Source organism: Cyprinus carpio, chromosome B21 (assembly GCF_018340385.1).
Source record: "Cyprinus carpio isolate SPL01 chromosome B21, ASM1834038v1, whole genome shotgun sequence".
Taxonomy (NCBI): Eukaryota; Metazoa; Chordata; class Actinopteri; order Cypriniformes; family Cyprinidae; genus Cyprinus; species Cyprinus carpio.
Window position 1 is genome coordinate 561,849 of NC_056617.1, and position 16,271 is coordinate 578,119.

The window sequence follows — 16,271 nt, forward strand, 5'->3', positions numbered from 1 at the left end:
CCATGCCTTACCGTTGCAGTGGAAAAGCATCATAGCTGGCTGAGTGTGATCCAATCATAGGCTTGACATTGAGCACCACTTGCCTTCTCGACCAGTCCTCAGAAATGAAATGCCCAGTTAGGATCATCAGAGACTCTGTAGCTCCATACCAACATTCAGGTGTGAATGTCATAAATGGGGCCTTGTCCTTCATCAGTTCACTTTTGATTTTTGTCAAAACCCTGGAGTAGGTTTTATCTAGCATCTTGTTCTGTAGAACTTCTCGTTTTTAAATTCTGTACCTGGGTTCCATAAGGGACATAAGTCTCTTAAAATCCAACATCTGAAACCACAGAAATTGGTTGGTTGTCAATGGCAGTAATTTCAATGATAGCTGCATCAATTTGTGAGAGATCTTGGATCTGTGTTCTTCCACCCTGTCTTGCTTTCAAAAAGTTGAGACACTGATGGCTGAGAAGGATCTTTCTTGTCCCTTTTTTTCTTTGCTTCTTCACTGACTTCTGGATGGATGTGCTTTAGATGAGACCACATGTTTGTAGTATTTTACTTGTAGATGTTGATGCCCCATGCTGATTATTTTGTCACAGGTATTACACTGTGCTTTCCCTGGTGATTTCCCTGGTAAAATACTCCCACACTGGTACTTTCTTCATAGCCTTTGCCATCTAAATAAGGTCAACATTAAAATATTGAAGGTCAAATGTGTTTTTTTCTTTAGCTATAGCCTAGAAACACTTTGCAAGTCCAGTTTGTTAACAAGAATGTATTAGCTAGCTTACATGAACTGTGCATTATGCAATATACATTTTTAACAGCAGTGTATTAATATTTGAGCAATACAGTTGTACCTCATCATAGCAATAAAGTTAACATAAAATGAAAATTAACTTAATTTAAAAATGTATTAGTAAATGTTGAAATAAACAAACAACAAAAACAATACTTCTAAAGCATTTATTAACTTCAGTTAAAGTTATAAATGGAATTTTACTGAAAAACGTTAACCTTTTCACATAAATCCAAAGTCATGCCTAAAGTGGCCATTTTTAATGTCTCCACAAAGGCCAGAGTATTAAATAAATGTTGCATAATTACATAAATGTATATTATATGTACAGTCTCGCACTTCATTTACTTCTATTTTAGGAGACTTCAATATTACCTAATGAAAATAGCAAAATGTGTGATGATAAGAAGAACTGAAATCAGATGCATTTTCTAATTTGTGTTTCTGTCGGCTGCATGAGTAGCATGTAATTTGCTCTCTATAGTCACAGGCTTTAAATTTGCAACTTCACTGGCTTACGAATGTGACCAGCTGGGTATGAACTAATGCAAATTTATGGTAACAATCAGGACATTAAACATTTGGGACGGAATTGTGTGTATTTTTTGCCACATTAATTTAACCGCTTTGAGGTACTGCTAATGTTAGCATCCTCTCAGCATTGTCTGCAAACATACTGCTGTTTTTTCTCCAATGCAGCATCTAGTCTACAAGTCAGTTTACTTTATATTTACATGAAAACATGTACTGGAGTGTACTGTATACATACCTTTTCGCTGTTTGTGTTTTAAACATGCATATGAAATGCCAGCACTGTCCGTGCACTGCTTTCTCTCCATGCAGCGTGCAGTATCACGTGTCTAAACAAATGCATGTGTTTTCAGTGATTTTTTGCCTCTAGAGGCTCTGGCCATAGATATGTTTGCTCTCGCACTGTATAATGATAACGGACCCCTCACAGCCGCTCCAGCAGTGGCTGCAACCCGGAATAACTATCGGCGTGGATGTTTGCCGATAAACCGGTAGTTTCTGGAATCAACTATCGGTGCCGATTAGTCGGCAAAACCGATACATCGGTCGATAACTGGAGTAATGATGTGAAAATAGCATCACAGAAATAAATTTTATTTTAAAAGATAGAAAAACCGTTATTTAATTTTTTTTTCACATTTTTTTTTTCTGTATTTTTGATCAGATAAATGCAGCCTTGATGAGCAGAAGAAACTTCTTTAAAATACAATAAAAATCCTACTGATCTCAAACATGAGTAGTGTATATATGAAATAAAAAATATATACATATATGTTTTGTAAAATGGCACAGCTTTTTAAAATATCTGAAGTACTTACATTCTTAATATCAGTCAGTCAAGCAATATATATGATAATAAAGAATTAATTATTGATAGAACGTTAGTAATTAGAATTAAAACCAGGGTATAAATGCACATTAGTCATTTTTAACTGAACTTAGGACTAGAGGTGCTGCTTTTTTGGTCATTCAGTGTTTCTGTAAAAAAAAATGGGGGGAAACTAACAATAATACTGATAAGATATAATATAATAATAATAATACTAGAATTCTACTAATAAGAACAATATAATCACACTAAGGATTAATGAGCTGCTGGATTCAAGAATATTAATCAGTTCTTGTGCGTTCGCTCGAACTGATTTGCTGAAATCAAAACAGGGACAATAATAGGGGAGCGCCAGCCAATGAGATTGTCATTTGTGCATTAGTCCCGCCCACTACCGGAAAACTCGGCAGTTTCTTAAAAGCTGAAGAATTCTAAAGGAACTCTCATATTGACAGAAAAATACTACAAAGAATATTGTTTACATATAGTGTGTCAATTCTGCATGATATGCAAGACTCTCTCTCTCTTTGCGTGTGTGTGAGACAAAGCGACCGTGAGTTGTGCATCTTCACACTAGAGTTTACAGTACCTTAAATACAGGTGCGCTGCGCATACATTGAGAAGAACTGAGATATAACAAAATGCTTAACAGAGAGAGAAACTCTGAAGCGCTGTGTTCGGCGAGTGAAAATATATCTGAGCTAAACTTATACTTAGCATCCAACTCACACACTGGCGAGTAAAATCTGAGAATTTATTAGCCATTGGCTAATATTAGACATCATTTAGTCACCCAAAGTGAAGATTTAGTCACATATGCGAGTGATTTACTCACAGTGTAGAGGGTTGACGAATCTAGTGAGTCAATAATTCTATAACTCTTTCATAAAAACTTGCTTTGTTCCTTAATGAATCAGCTGTTTGAATGAATCAATTGAATGAATGATCTAGTAACAATGACAGTGACTTGCTGCCACTTACTGGCGGCTTTAGTTTTCATTTTCAGTTATTTAAATGTATTATTTCTATATTCGAACTTTATATTTAAAACTTTAATCTCATAACATTGTTATTATGAATTTAAATGCATTCATGCCATTAAACAGTGTGTAAATATGCCTAAATGCCACTTTTGTGTTCTTCTGTCTGAACTTTTGTCCTTGAAAGCACCTAGGTTTCTAGCGTATTTACTAGATATGCACCAAAATATATATATAAAAAAATCTTGGCTGAAGCTGAAACCGAAAACAATGAAACTCTGGACCGAAGGCTGAATACCAAACAGGTTTAGTTCTGTCTCGCATTTCCGAGCGGTTTACCTGTGTTTTTTCCTTCTGTGTCTCATCTTGGATTGTTTATACCGACTCTGATTCTCTGCTGCCTGCCCCGACCTCTGCTTGTTACTGTTACTGATTCTGGATCTCCCTGACATACCTGACGCCGTTCCTGATTACTGCCTGTCCGACCATTCTCTTAATAAAGTTCTGCATATGGATCCGAACGTCTCTGACTCCTCGTAACACAAATGACTAAGAACTTTGGAAGATGGTTTGTTGCAACTATCACATTGTCACATCCATGCCTTGTAAAAATTCATCTGACGAGTAACACTGTTTCAGTGCAGATTTTCCTCACTTTGCTCTCTGATCCCTGGCTAACGAGCTTGTGCAGCTCTCAGAACACATGCAATCCATGTGTGTATTAGAAAACATAACATCCTGCAGTTTATTGACTAATTGTTTAAAGAGTCATAAAAACCCCAGACTACTTTTTTTTTTTTTTTTTTTTAGATTTTAGCAGAGGTTTTTGTGTTTCATATCGTAGAAAACAATGTTAGCATCCAATAATTTTAACTGTTGGAGAAAACTGGTTAATTTTAAGATTTTTTTTTTTTGCATTTTCATCTTCTGGGTTTAAAATCTACATCGTGTGGAGTTCACAATGTGTTGAGTGGCAAAGGATGATAGTACATCGATGATGCGTCGGTGTCTATTAAATTATTCATGAGACTGCGTGTTCTTAACCCAATGAGAAGATGGTTTGCTTAATTATTCACAACAACGTGTGTTGATTTATGACAGGCGTTTCAGACTGAGATGACATCGAGCACATTAGCTGAGATAAATGTGTATAGATCAAAGGAGAGTGTTTATTTTTGCTTTATAATAAGAGTTCGGCACAAACGCGATTCAGTCACTTAGTGAGTGTAACTGTTTTTACAGCTTTGACACACAACCTGTCACAATGCTTACACCACAGAATAAACCTTGAAAGTTCTCAGATGTGTAACAGCACAGTCATATATAGTTAGTCTGCTTGATAAGTTACTCGACAAGAGGTGCGTGAATTAAATGCCCCGGAGGGTGGGTTTATTGACAAGTGAAGGGTGCCTGGTTGAAGTGTCCTGATCCGTTTTCCGCTGGTGGGTGCTTCCCGTGTGCTCTCCGTGCTCTTCGGTGCCACTCAGGGTGAAAGTGGGTGTTCCTGACGTGCTCCCAAGGGTGTGGGCTGTCGGTCACTTGCTGCTTTTTTGCTGTGGAAGAAGGAGAGGGGGATTAGTCCAGTGGTGCATTCGGTTCGAGAACCCCTTCTGTGTGAAACAGTGCTCCTTTGAAAACGTGCTGGCTGATGGGGAGCCGCTGTGACCGATCAGCCGGTGACGAGGACGTGCAGGTGTTTTACTTTGGTTTCCAGGGCGACGCTGATTCCTCTGGGAGTGCTCGTCACATTCCCCCCCCTAAGCGTCGTTCTGGTCCTGCGAAGACATGTAGACAGTAGGGGTGAAATTAGGGGAGGGTGGGGAATGACCCCTGACAGACCTGCATAAGCTGTCCAGATCCGGAGAGGCCATCGGCGTTCGCGTTGGCAGCCCCAGCTCGATGGCGGACTTCAAAGTGGAAGTCCTGGAGCGCTAGGAACCAGCGAGTCACCCTGGCGTTGGGGTGTCCTTGGCGCGGGCCATCCACTGTAGGGGCGCGTGTGGTCGGTTACCAGGGTGAACTTGCGGCCTAGGAGGGAGTACCGGAGCTCCAGGACTGCCCACCTGATGGCCAGGGCCTCCTTCTCCACGGCGGCATACTTCCTCTCGGCGGGGGACAGCTTCCTGCTGATGTAGATGATCGGATGCTCCTCACCTTCCTGGATTTGGGAGAGGTCTGCAGCAGGAAGGGGCAGCTGAAGTCCGGGGCGCGGAGTACCGGCGAGGACGTGAGTGCTGCTTTCACCTGGGAGAAGGCTTCTTCCGCCGACGGGGTCCAGCATACTTTTCTCCGGCTGCCCCTTCCTGGTCAGGTCTGTCAGGGGGGCGGCTAAAAGAGGAGAAGTGGGGGGATAAAACAACGGTAGTACCCCGCCAACCCCAAGAAGGCTCGTACCTGGGTCTTTGTCTTGGGTCTTGGTGCGGCGTGGATGGCCTCAACTTTCTTGTCTTGCGGCCGGATGAGTCCTCGGCCGACTTGGTAGCCCAGGTACTTGGCCTCAGAGAGGGCTAGGTGGCATTTGCGGGGGGTTGGCGGTAAGTCCAGCCCGCCGGAGCTCCGAAAGCACCCTCCGCAGACGATCCAGATGTTCGTCCCATGCCTCGGAGTGGACCACGACATCATCCAGGTAGGCGGCCGTGTAAGCTTGGTGAGGCCGCAGGAGGATGTCCATCATCCGCTGGAACGTCGCGGGGGCCCCATGTAGGCCGAAGGGAAGGGTCCGGTACTGCCAGTGGCCACTGGGGGTGGATGGAAGGCTGTTTTCGGCTTGGCGGCCTCGGAGAGCGGTACCTGCCAATAGCCTTTGGTGAGGTCTAGGGTGCTGATATACCGGGCCCTTCCCAGCCGGTCCAGCTGCTCGTCCACCCAAGGCATGGGGTACCCATCGAATTCGGAGACTTCGTTGAGGCGGCGGAAGTCGTTACAAAAGCGGAGGGTGCCATCCGGCTTTGGGACCATCACAATGGGGCTGGACCATGGACTCCGGGATGGTTCTATTATCCCCAACTTCAGCATCTGTTGGACCTCTTCCTCAATAGCCTGCCGACGAGCCTCCGGGACTCGGTAGGGCCGTTGCCTAACCACGACTCCTGGGGGCGTCCGGATATGATGTTGTATCCACGTTGGTCTGCCCAGGCTGAGAGGAGAACACATCCTGGAACTGACTGACCAGGTGCTGCAGCTCCGTCTTCTGGGCAGCCGAAAGGTGGGGGTTGACATCCACAACCACGGGCTCGGTGAGACTCAGGGCCGCTACTTGGTCCCGGGTCCCCACCCATTTCTTTAGGAGGTTGATGTGGTAGAGTTGCTCCGCCTGCCGTCGTCCCAGCTGTCTCAGGCGGTAGGTGACCGGTCCCAATCCTCTCCACGACCGAGTAGGGGTCCCTTCCAGGAGGCCAGAATTCTTGCAGGCAGAGCTGGGGACCAGGACCATGACGCGGTCTCTCCGGTTGGAACTCCCGTGGTTGGGCTGCCCGGTCGTAATGACGTTGCTGCGCCTGTTGGGCCCTGGTGAGGTGTTCCCGGACTAATGGCATCACTCGGTCGACCCGTTCCCTCATTTGGCCGGACATGTTCGATGATGGTACGATGCGGGGCCGGCTGCTGCTCCCACGCTTTCGGTGCCTTCGAGCGGGCGTTGCTCCTGGACCACCCTCCGGGGGAATGGCGGCAGCCGGTCCCCTGCCCCACTGGGATGGACAGCATCCGCCAGCTCGATCGCCTCCACCAATTCCCAGACGTCACATGGGTTTCTCATGCCGACGGCCTGTCGGTGGGCGCGAGGCAGTGCGCGCAGGAGGCGATCGACCACCACTCGTTCCGCTACCTGCGTTGGGGTGGGGTTTCCGTCCAACAGCCAGTGCTGGGCGATGCGGCTGAGTTCGGCCGCCTGGGCACGGGCTGGCACCCGGGGCTTGTATTCCCACTCATGGAACTGCTGGGCGGCGCTCACCGGAGAGAGACCCAGCCTCGCCAGGATCTCTCGCTTAACTTCGATGTAGCTGTCGGCACTTGTCAGGGGGAGCGAGAAGTAAGCCCTCTGCGCTTCACCGGTGAGGAGGGGTGCCAGCGCACGTGCCAACTCGTCCTCTGGCCATCCCTCTCGGTGGGCGGTGTTTCGAAGACCTGAAGGAAGGCTTCAACATCGTCCTCGGCCGTCATCTTCGGTAGCAGACGGGTAGCTTGTGCCCGAGGCTCAGGTAGCGGAACCGTCCGGCCCAGGCGAGTGGCGAGGTGTTCCGCTATTTGCTGCTGGCGGATGCTTACTTCAGCGAGGCGTTGTAAGACGTCCTCCATCGCGGGGCCGCGCGTGCCGCCTTCCGTGGTGCTGGTGACAGAAACAAGGGGAAAAAAGAAAGGGAAAAAAAAATTAAGCGTTGGGGCGGTGATCTTGTCGGTGATCCTCACTGTAATGCCCGCATTCTCCACCACTGTCACGGGGTGTGAAGAAACACTCGACAAGAGGTGTGTGAATAAATGCCCCGGAGGGTGGGTTTATTGACAAGTGAAGGGTGCCTGGTGAAGTGTCCTGATCCGTTTTCCGCTGGTGGGTGCTTCCCGTGTGCTCTCCGTGCTCTTCGGTGCCACTCAGGGTGAAAGTGGGTGTCCTGACGTGCTCCCAAGGGTGAGGGTGTGGGCTGTCGGTCACTCGCTGCTTTCTGTGGAAGAAGGAGAGGGGGATTAGTCCAGTGGTGCGTTCGGTTCGAGAACCCCTTCTGTGTGAAACACGTGCTCCTTTTAAACGTGCTGGCTGATGGGGAGCCGCTGTGACCGATCAGCCGGTGACGAGGACGTGCAGGTGTTTTACTTTGGTTTCCAGGGCGACGCTGATTCCTCTGGGAGTGCTCGTCACAATATGTTTATGAAGCAGAGTGCAAATGGCTTCACAGGAACACCAAACCACAAACACCCATCCTTCCTCCTCTCATCAAACAAATGAGATGCTAAACTCACTCGCTGTAGGCGATTGTAGCGTTTGCATCTTTCTCAGACAGTGTTAAATGTTTCCACACACCTCCCATGTTTGCTTCATAAAGAGCACACGCCTCTCACTCTACGCTGAGTGCTGTTTGATCATGTCACCAAAAATGTCATGAGCTTTTTTTTTTTTAATTTTTGTCCAAATAATTTTGGTTGTCGAACATTTGGTGCATCCCTAATATCTCCTTTTACTTCTCAGGTAATATCTTATTTCAGATGCGGACAAAATTACAACAACTTTATAATTAAAAATATTTAATTGTTTGATCAAAATTATTGTTAGGCAAGGCAAGTTTATTTATATAGCACATTTCATACACAATGGTAATGTGCTTTACATAAGAGAAAGTAAAATAATCATGAAAAAATAATCACAAAAGTAAAACAAGGAATTGAAAAACTTTGAAAATGATTTAAACATTGATTTAAAATGAATTTAAAACTAAATTGCTTGGCAGGGACATGTCCCTAGCTTCCTACGAAATTCTATACGCCCTTGGATTATAAAGATTTTTATAATTAAATAAATCTGAAAGGTCATTTTAGTTCTTTTAGCAGAAAGGCTGGATTAAAATAAAAAGTAGAAGAGAAAGTTTTTGTTCCAGTTCTGTAGGGAAATGAAATCTGTGGAAAGTGGAAAGTGTGGGCGTTATATGTGGGGAAAAAGTCCATAGCTACTGTTTCGCAAGTTTTGTGAGTTTCTTATTTTGCATTCTTGTTAATTGCAGTGGTGTAGTCTAGTTTTTTTGGAGTGAGTATAAAGCTGCATGATTCTGGATAAATTGAGAATCACAATTTTTTTGGTCTCAAATAAAGATCATGATTCTACCACGATTCTGAACTAAATGAAATAATGTGTGACAAAATATTATCGCTGCAGTCTATTTAAAAGTGTCTAATTAATTTGAATGAATTATTAAACATTTTAATATACACTACCAGTCCAAAAGTTTTTGAACAGTAAGATTTTTTTAGTTTTTTTAAACAATTCTCTTCTGCTCACCAAGCCTACATTTATTTTATCCAAAATACAGCAAAAGTAGTAATATTGTGAAATATTTTTCCAATTTAAAATAAATGCTTTCTATTGGAATATATTTTAAACTGTAATTTATTTTTGTGATGCGCAGCTGTATTTTCAGCATCATTACTCCAGTCTTCAGAGTCACATGATCTTCAGAAATCATTCTAATATGATGATTTGCTGTTCAAAAAACATTATTATTATTATTATTATTATTATGTTTTGTTTTTTATGAGAGTTGTTAGTTGTTGGATATTTAACAATTTCCTTTTAAGCCCTGTTCAGGCTACACAATTTTTTTGTCGGTTATGACAGTCACTAGGCAACTAAAACATTTTCTTTCCTCTACATTGAACAAAATTATAAATGCAACACTTTTGTTTTTGCCCCCATTTTTCATGAGCTGAACTCAAAGATCTGCACATTTTATTGTGGCCAGCCTAAGGCACACCTGTGCAATAATCATGCTGTCTAATCAGCATCTTGATATGGCACACCTGTGAGGTGGATAGGTTATCTCATTTTGCTGGATCTGTCTGCTGCCTTTGACACAGTTAATCACCAGATTCTTCTGTCCACCCTCAGAAAGATGGGCATCTCTGGAACCACACTCCTGTGGTTCAAGTCCTACCTCTCAGATAGATCCTTCATGGTGTCTTGGAGGGGTGAAGTTTCTAAGTTACAACTTCTTGCTACCGGGGTTCCTCAAGGCTCAGTACTTGGACCGCTTCTCTTCTCCATCTACATGACGTCATTAGGATCTGTCATTCAGAAGCATGGCTTTTCCTATCACTGCTATGCTGATGACACTCAACCCTACCTCTCATTCCAACCAGATGACCCGACGGTAGTTGCTCGCATTGCAGCCTGTCTGAGTGACATTTCTAGCTGGATGAATGACCATCACCTTCAGCTCAACCTTACTAAGACAGAACTGCTTGTGGTTCCAGCTAACCCATCGTTTCATCACAACTTTTCTATACAGCTGGGTTCGTCAACCATAACTCCTTCCAGGACAGCCAGAAACCTAGGAGTTGTGATGGATGATCAGTTAAGCTTCACAGACCATATTGCTACAATGACCCGGTCCTGCAGATTTGCCTTATACAACATTAGGAAGATTAGACCATTCCTGTCAGAGCAAGCCACCCAACTTCTTGTCCAAGCTCTTGTTCTCTCCAGACTGGACTACTGCAATGCTCTCCTGGCGGGCCTTCCTGCATGTACTATCAAGCCTCTACAACTGATCCAGAATGCAGCAGCGAGGGTTGTCTTCAATGAGCCGAAAAAAGCTCATGTTACTCCTCTCCTCATCAGTTTACACTGGCTACCAGTAGCTGCTCGCATCAAATTAAAGGTAATGTTGCTTGTCTACTAGTCGGGTTCTGGCACGGCACCAACATACCTAAACTCACTAGTTCAAACTTATGCGCCCTCCAGAAGCTTGCGTTCTGCAAGTGAACGGCGCCTTGTGGTGCCATCCCAAAGAGGTTCAAAATCACTCTGACGGACCTTTTCCTGGACTCTGAGCCCAAAGCTGCGTGTAGCTTTCAGATCCTAGCTGTTTTTCCACCCCAAATAAATGATGAAATCAGTTTGCCTTTCTGAAAAAAAAAAAAAAAATGTAGTTAGAAACATTGGGATAGATTGAAACAAGTACAAGAACCTTGGTATAGGATGTTCATTTTTACACAATTCTACGTGCAAGAGAAAGAAATAGCAAATTCCATTTTCTGAGGTCTAGTTTTAGTTTGTCAATTCGAGGAACGTATTCAGAACATGGAACGAGGAAGTTCATTTAGCAGAAACTACAGAAAAAAAAGTAGAAGAGAGAGTTGTTAAGTTTCTTTTTGGGGTTTTGTGTGTGTGTTATGCTTGAAATCTGTGTTCTGAGTTATGTGTATGAAGCATATATATAGTTTTTCTGTTTTTTTGTTTTTTTGATTTTTTTAGTTATTGTTATTGTTAATGTTATGTTTTAGCAGTGATGCACATGATTAGAGATTGTGGTGTCTCAAAGGTTACGGCTATAAACAGCCTCTGCTTATGTTTTATCAACATTTATTATAAGCAGTGATGCACATACTCAGCCAATGACATTTACAGCAGGGGAGACTGGACTGATTCTCTACTGTTTAGTGTTAATCATCTAACTCACAATGCCCAGCTGGTGGAATGACCTCCCGATCTCAATTCGAACATCCGAGTCTTTACTCATTTTCAAAAAACATCTAAAGACTCATCTTTTTCGCCAGCACTTGACTAACTAATACTAGCACTTACCTTTTCTTTTCTTGTCTATCCTATTCTTGGGAAGAAATAAAAAATTAAAATAAAAATAAAAAACCTTTGCTATGAGTTCTGTACTAGACTAACTGAGACTTGTCATAGCACTTGTATACTGTTGTTGTTCTCTTGTTGGTCTGATTGTTTGTACTGTTCTCATTTGTAAGTCGCTTTGGATAAAAGTGTCTGCTAAATGATTAAATGTAATGTAAATGTAAATCATTTGTAAGTCGCTTCGGATAAAAGTGTCTGCTAAATGATTAAATGTAATGAACAAAACCATTAATGAAACTAACTGAAACTAAACTGAAATTATAGGAAATTTGAAAACGATTTGATTAAATTTGTATTATAAAAAAAAAAAAAAACATTCACTCATTTGGGCACATAAATAAATTACTACTAGAGCACTTGATTCTGCTCTTAAAATGCACCAGATTCATGTGTTTAAATTTAAAATGAACAAAATTTTCTTACGGGGGCAAACCATTTTGACCATGTATGCCACTAAATACATTTCTCCAGTAAAGCAATGATTAAAGGGGGGCCCCAGACCACCTTTTAAACATTCCTGATCGCAGACCCCAGACTTGAGCGGAAAATGAATCATCCGCGGTTACACCTGCACTTTTTTAAAATGTGAGCAAAAGTGTTTTTTTGAGTTGCAGACCCCAGACCACTGATTCATCAGCACTGCTTTCCTGTGGTCTGTGTTCTTCAGAATATTTTGTTGGAAGTAACGAATATGCTACTGGGTATTGTATCGGAGTAAATATACATTTTAATTAGGAAATGTAGTGGAGTAAAAGTAAAAAGATTGGCTGAAATGGACTGATGGGAGTGAAATGAAAACTGAAAATGAAATGAAACGATCTCTGAGCTCAAAGCTGTGTGTAGCTTTCAGATCCTAGGTGTTTTCCACTCCAAATAAATGATGAAATCAGTTTGCCTTTCTGAAAAAAAATATTTAGTTAGAAAGATTGGGATAGATTGAAACAAGTACAAGAACCTTGGTAGGATGTTAATTTTTACACAACTCTACCTGCAAGAGAAAGAAATAGCAAATTCCATTTTCTGAGGCCTAGATTTAGTTTGTCAATTAGAGGAACGTATTCAGAACATGGAACGAGAAAGTTCATTTAGCAGAAACTACAGAAAAAAAAGTAGAATGTGTAGCAAAGAACTGTATAGATACACTGTTTTGAGATTTTTGTGAGGTTCTTATTTTGTATTCTTGTTGATCGCAAAGCTACAAATTTTTTAGCAGTGATGCACATGATTAGAGACTATAGTGTATATAATTTTAGGGTTTTGTGTAGTATTTGCTTATGTTTTATCAACATTTATTATAAGCAGCACAAGACTTTAACAGCCAATGACATTTACAGCAGGGGAGACTAGACTGATTTTCTACTGTTTAGTGTTAATCATCTAACTCACTCAGCCAGATAAGAGCTACATTTATCCTTAGATGTTATATGAATATGGTCCCTGGAGCACAGGTTTTATCTGATGGGATTTTTTTAAATGCACATTTAAGAGAACCTGCAATAATCCCCTGCTGTTACGTTATTGATCACATTTGTGCTACATTTACTTACCAGGTAATGTTAAGATTAAGGATATGCCGGTATCCTAAGTGGCTGTTTAAATCAATTAAATACGTTTCAGAAACAGAAAGTGCAGCTGCTTTGTTTCCAGGGTTTTCAGGGTAGCTGCTGCATTTCTGCTGTTCAGCGCCACCTGGTGTCAGAGAGTGAAAGTCCGCTTGGCTTTCATTCAGAGCATCTCTCATGTGCTCCACCATGTGCTTCTTATCTGTGCTATCTGTGCATCAGAGTCCACGTCTTTTGCCCAGTTGATGGGAAAAGTATTCTTAAATTGCATTCACAATTCTGTATAATTTGTAATAATTCAGCGCGGCGGGGATAAACATAAGCATTGACTAGAGTGGCCGCGATTAGCAATTATTCCCCTGTTCTTTCATTTATATTTACTTGTATTCATTTAGCAGGTGCTTTTATTCAAATGACACACAAAAGATGAATATCAAAAGAACACAATGACAGTTTATCATTCATATGATTAGCTGTCTGTGAATTCCCTGAAAAATACATCTGATGTTGTCCTTGCCACGTGTAGCCATGTGTAACCTTTCTTGTGGTTTTTTTTTTTGTTTTCCCTGTTGTAAAATGAGAAAGGAATTATAACAGAAACCATTTACATAAAAGTCCAGATTCTTGTTTAAATTGCAGTGCGAGGTGGAAGGTAGAAAATACTTGTGTTAAACTAAATTCAGTACTCAGCAAGGAGTTTGTAGGGTGCTCTCTCCACACATCAAATACAGCAGCAGTTATACTCTAACAGAAATCAGTAAGATATGTCTTTACTTCAGGTTTCAGTATTCTGATCTTCTAAAGCATATAAACATGATGCACCATGAAGTGTAACTGTTGAACAGTTTATGTTTTTATAGTTATTTGTGATTTAACCTTTACAGTACTTCACTCACCCTCTTTTCTGTTTGATTATAGATCTGGGAGTTTTACCTGCAAACCCATGTGAGATTGCTGTATGATTCATCTGGTATTTATATAAACATTCCCTTTTGTATTTCCCTCTCACTTATAATTTAACTAGATTATAAGGCTCTGAACTATATTTTAGAGTAGTTTTGCCTTTTAATCAGATCTAGTGAATAGAGTTATTCAGCATCTTCAAATGTTAATTAAAAATTAATGCTTTAACTTTCTTTCCTAAATATATGTTATATAATATGAAATACAGGCATTTTGTAAATTGTCATTCCTCTTGCCTTAAGGAGTTGAGTCACCTGCTGCTGCATTAATGTATAAAATAATCACTCAATGTATAATTGGTGTTTAGTTTGAGACCCATACATTTTAGTAAAATGGATTTAAAAGTGTCTGGCACAATTTATTTCTGTCTATTTTTCTGAAAGCCATCTAACACAAATCTCTTTTTCAGCTCCATGAAACAAGAAGCACAAAATGACGACCTCTGCAGATGATTTATTTAGATCCCAGATATGTGTATATTCTATAATCTATCAAAAAAACTGCTTCCTCTTCTCTTCGTGAGGATTGTGCTTTGGTGTGGCAGCATGTAATAATGCAGAATATGAAAATTAATGGAGAATGTTGCCCAAAGTGTCTTCCAGGTAAGTCCAGTATGAGATTTCTCTTCACTCAAACCCACAATAGATGCAGATGAACTCAGACACTTAAAGAGTCATATGATACTTTATCGTTATAGACTTTAAACTCTGTCATTCATTATTACTGATGAACAACTGTTATATTCTCATAATATAATCTTCTATGTTTGAACCAAAATTACACTTGTGGTACATTCCCTTCATCTGGTATAAAAATAATATATATAATCAACTAGTGCAGGCCAGGTGTTGAGTTACAGTATGAGACCTATTTATATAGTACACAGTTATTTCTGAATGTCAATTTTTTTTTTAATATAAGTCACTTATTTGACAGATATTATTATAGTTACATCATAACCCACAAATAGATTTCAGGGTCTAGGTTAGTGGTTTCTGAGACAGAAGATGGTTTGTAATCACTGATCTATCCATCACTGCCATTAAACACAAACATGACTCCAGTCTAGGGTTGAGTATTGATACAGATACGATTTATGATTTATTTCACTTTGATTCTGATTCATAAACATTCACAACTCTTGTCAAGTTGTTCAGCAGAAGCAGATATCCCTGAAAATAGGCACGAAGTAAAAAAAAAAAAAAACAATATTGGGATTGTTCAAACAAGATCCCGATTAATTAGAAAATCTGTGTACCCAGCGTTATTACAGTCTGATTATTTGTATTAATATTGTATTATTTATTCTAGACTGGTGTTCTAAATCAGAAAAAGATTTATTGGTCAGGTGTACACAAGCACACAAGGGATTTGTTGTGACGTCAGAAATGTACTTTACATAAAATCAAGATACAGAACATAAGAAAACATACAAAATATATATATAATTTTTTTTCATTTTGAAGTCTTACACAGTTTAACATCATCATAATGAATAATAATTGTGTTGCCAATTTTCTTTGATGGTTGTCTAGGAAAGCGAGTTTATAAAGACTGTGATAGTGTAACAAGCACAACATGTGATTCATGTCTCATGATGACTTACACTCCTGTTCGGAATGGATTAACAGAATGTCTGCCCTGTTCTGTCTGTGATACAAGTGAGTAAAACTTTCTTTCTTAGTGAGTCCTCATTGGTTCTAATGTTTTCATGCTTTATTCTCTAGCTGACTCGTCATTGTCAGGTTTTCTACGATTGACTCATTAGTTTTTCTTTTCTTGTTGAAGGTGATGGGCTGAGAGTAAAGCCAGGCATGTACATTAACATCAGATACAGTGTGTGTGAACCTGTCTGCCTGGTTATTACTGTATAGACTTGCTCTATAACTGTAAAAGGGCCATGAAACATTCATCCTGCTCACCTGGACAATACATCAAAACCAAACCGGTCAGTCTTTTATCAGTCGAGCAGCTTTAATATACATCTATAAAAACTGAGAGGAATAACTCTGCTTGCATTTCTATGAAAAAACTCAATTATGGAAATATGCATGTTATTCCAAAGCAGCTTTATAATTTATTGCACCTGGAGAAAGTATTAAGTGGTTCCTCATGATAGACATTGCTTGCTTGTGTCTCTGACAGCACGAGACAAAACCACCTGAAAATATCCTCTAAATTATGATTAGACTGATAGATACTGAATAATGATGACATCATCTGTGAGACCTGTCACTGTCTTATGCTCATGTACTGATGCTGTATGTTTAATTGT

The 16,271-nt window shown here is 40.9% G+C and overlaps 2 long non-coding RNA genes across 3 annotated transcripts in view; both read left to right on the forward strand.

Moving 5' to 3' along the window:
- Positions 1 to 16,271, forward strand: part of LOC122141198 — a 68,154-nt gene that overhangs the window by 4,866 nt on the left and 47,017 nt on the right. Inside the window, exon 2 of one of the 2 annotated variants that reach the window (XR_006157612.1) lies at positions 13,952 to 14,003. This is a non-coding gene — a long non-coding RNA (uncharacterized LOC122141198). Of the gene's footprint in view, positions 1 to 12,753; positions 14,004 to 16,271 lie in introns of those variants that run through there. The other variant, XR_006157611.1, reaches the window with a different exon arrangement.
- LOC122141199 lies at positions 14,545 to 15,828 on the forward strand. Its single transcript, XR_006157614.1, has 3 exons — positions 14,545 to 14,598; positions 15,532 to 15,657; positions 15,785 to 15,828. It is a non-coding gene; the product is annotated as an uncharacterized LOC122141199 (long non-coding RNA).